Consider the following 3,841-nt stretch of genomic DNA (forward strand, 5'->3'; position numbering starts at 1 on the left):
CAGGCTTCAGGGGAGAAACAGCCAGGCAGAAACAGTTTGCAGCCTTCAGATATTGGACATGCCAAATAGCACAGTCTCTAGTGTTCTGTGGTGGGCTGGGCATCAGGCCCAATATTTTTATTTTTAATGTATTATATAGTAGTTTTCTAAACTTTTAAAGACATATTTTATGTGTATGGATGTGTTGCCTGCGTGTATGTCTGTGCATCACGTATGTGAAGTGTTTGGGGAGGTCAGAAGGTGTCAGATCCCTAGGATCTGGAGTCTGGACGATCATGGGTCAGCACGTAGGTGTTGAGAATTGTACCTGGGTTTTCTACAAGAGCAACAAGTGCTCTTAACCACGGAGCCAATTCTCCAGCCCCAAGATTTCTAATATTTAAGAATTAAAAACCACAAGCAGCAGCTGGGAACCGTGGCACACGCCTTTATTCCCAGGTGCGGGGGCAGGTGCAGGGGTAGGGGGGCAGGCAAATCTGTGAGTTCGAAGCCAGCCTGATCTATAGTGCAAGTTCCAAGGCAGACAGGGCTACACAGAGAAATATCAAAACCTGACCAACCAACCACACACACAAGCTGCCATGCTCTAAGTCTCACCTCAAAGGAAGCAATACCATGACTGCGGGGTGTTCTCTTGGGCTGCACAATTTTCCTTTAAGAGATTCTTCTAGCAATTCAATACTTTACGGTCAATAATTTTTGCATCTTATTACATTATTTTTAATTAGCTGAGGCATCGTAGGGCTTCCGAAGCATGAATGAAGCTCCAAGTCTGATCCCCTGGATAGTGTGAAGCCATGCATAGGTGTGGTGTGCCTACAATAGCAGCATTCTGGGAGTGGAGGCTGGAGGATCAGAAATTCAAGGCCATCTTCAGCTACATGGTGAAGGCCAGTCTGGGTGTTAAGAGGTCCTGTTTCAAAAATGAAAATATCGTCAAAGGTTTAAATGTGTGTTTTCATGTATTTAACATGTCCTGACACATCATGAATACTGTGAAAAAAGTAATTTCCTATAAAGTTCACCCAGTTGGCTCACTAAAAGAAGTCTCTACTCTGGTGATGTATCTAGAGACTGAGCTGAACTGAAATTATTAAAGATGTTTTCTAATCGTTATTTCTTATTTTTCCACCTGCTTACCAGTTGTCTTCTTTGCTTTTAGATTCCCCAATCCTTGGGGTAGGTTCAGTGAGCTCAGGACGGTGTGGCCAACCCTGCTGAACAGCTCTGGTTTCTGTCCAGCTCTGGACTAGTGGAACAAACACTTGATTCTTCTTCAGCCCAAAGAGGTATTTTTAATTCTAGGGTTTATTCTCATATCCATGAGAGACGTTACAGATGGTATTGGTAAAGGATATCAATTTGTAAATCCATCAAACTTGTAAATGAATTGCTAGTGAAAGACCCCAGCTTAGCAGCAGTAACGCCATTTTGCAAGGCTGTACTTAAGATGACTGGTTCAGGGAAAGGTTAGAACACTGAGTACACAGCGGCTGCCAAGCAGGATGTGTTTGGTTGAAGGCCTGGCAACAGGACGACTTCGGTTGAGCACCTGACAATGAGAAAAGCCCGGGGAGAGGTCCCACACCCTGGTGGGGGGCCGAGTCAGCCGTTATGTTCCAAGAAGGTAGCTAAGAAATTTGCCCCCGGGCTGAACCCTTGGGGGGCCGAGTCAGCCGTTATGTTTCAGGAAGGTAGCTAGGAAACTCGCCCCCGGGGCTAAACCCTTGCTACATTAGAATCCACCAATTATATCCCTGTAACCATGCATCTGCTTCTGTATGCTTGCTTCTGCTCCCCAGAATCCTATAAAAAGCCCATCCTTGGTTCCGTGGGGCGCGCCAGTCCCCCGAGTGACTGAAGCGCCCGCAGGTGCCTGTGCCTGTGTATCCCGACAATAAACCAAATCCTCTTGCTGATTGCATCCTGTGGTGTCTCGGTCTGGTCTTTGGAGTTGGAGGGTCTCCATCCCGAGGGAAAGTTCTCCCTGAGAGCTTTTCACTAGGTATTAAAATCATGGTTTAACTGCATTACTGTAAATAAAGTAAAATAATGTCTCTTTAATATTTCATTATTGGAGCCATAGTATTTATGTATTGATCCTGTATTTATATATTTGAGCCAGGGTCTTGCTATGTAGCCACTATGCAGCCCTCACTGGCCTGGAACTCACTATGTAGACCAGACTAATTTCAAACTCACAGAAATCCATCTGCCTCCACCTCTTGAATTCTGGGATTAAAATTGTGTGCCACAATGCCTGGCTTGGAATCACAGTCCTTAATAACCCATCAGTTTAATTTAGTCAAACATGAAAACATAACTGGAAATAGAATTATTTTGGGGTGCTGACCGGCAGTGAGCACAGCACACAGCACTCAGGTGAGAAGTAAGCAATCCTTCCCAGCAGGTCACTTGGCAGTAACATGCTCTACAGCTCAACCAGGCACATAGCTTCAGTCACAGTGGCAAATAAGCCTGGCTATGCTCCAATAAAGCAGCTTAATGTTTCTGACACGGGAGTATCATAGCATTCTTAAAAACATCTTTGAATCATTCAAAATGTACTAATACCCAAGGTGGCACGTGCCTATAACTCCAGTACTCAGGAGGCAGAGGCAGGAGGATTACAGCTTGGAGACTAGCCTGGCCTATACCATGAGACCTTGTCTCAAAAAACCCAAACCTGAACCATCATTGTGAGCTCAAAGCACAGTGTCAAGTGAACAGGAAAGCGGTTTCTTACTTGCATTATTCCTGACCCTATGACAGGTCAATTTCTGCCACCTGGATGGCATGGAAATGGATGAAATTTTATTCAACCCTTCTAAGGTTGCTAGTAACGCTTGCACTAGACACTTCAATTTAAGCACTGCTACCAGTTACAGAGAGAGCTACATTATACTTGAGTTTTGGACCTTTTGTTATGTAGATCAAGCTAACTAAAGCCCAGAGAAGCAGAGGGACAAATTGTTGCACTTATTGTTTTGGGGACAGTGTTCTGGACACTGATAGAAACATAGTCTAAGAACAGTAGACACAGATTGGGGATATATTTACAAACGGGTGTTTCTCTGAATGGTGCTCCACTTGCTTGGTGAATGATTTTCACAGAAATGAAAGAAACCAAAGTAATGATTTTTAAATGCTATCTGAATCTAGCTGGGAAAACATATGATCTCTTATTATAATAGCCATTTTAAAAAATGATGAATCCGATTATTATATCTGATTTGCCGATTACTTCAAAGTGTAGTACACATTTCTTTTTCAAGTATAAATGTTAGTTGAAGTTTTTTCTGCTTAAAAAAAAAATCCAAATCCATCACAATCCCAGACCAGGAATCTCTTCGAGGTAACTAACTCAAATTCCAGATTCCTTGCAGATACTCGCCTTTCTCTGCCTAAGTTCCCATGGCTCCTGGGGAGCGGCCACACTTCAGAAGCAAGAGCGGTTGATGGCCCAAGGCAAGTCCCAGTACCTAATTAACTCACTTTAGAAACCCGGTCCACTCCCGCACAAAGCTCCTCCCACTCGCCCGCCCACCTAAAAACTCCTCCCACTCCATTTGCGCGCGAAGCACAGTTCGCACCCTCTTGCGAAGCAGCCCCTCCCACAATCCCGTCTGCGTGTAGAAGCCCCACCCACTTCTCACCCGCCCGCGAAGCTCCGCCCCCTCCTGCCCGTTCCCCAACACCTTCCCTTCTTCCGTCGCTTCTCCCCATGGCTGCCTTCCATTGGTCAAGACGGCTAAACCGCGCAGGGATACAGCAGCACCACATTCTGATTGGCTAAAGACTAAGCCGGGCCTCTTGTCATTGGCTGACAAGAGAAACCAGC

Source organism: Rattus norvegicus, chromosome 2 (genome assembly GCF_021556685.1).
Source record: "Rattus norvegicus strain SHRSP/BbbUtx chromosome 2, alternate assembly SHRSP_T2T, whole genome shotgun sequence".
NCBI classification, from domain to species: domain Eukaryota; kingdom Metazoa; phylum Chordata; class Mammalia; order Rodentia; family Muridae; genus Rattus; species Rattus norvegicus.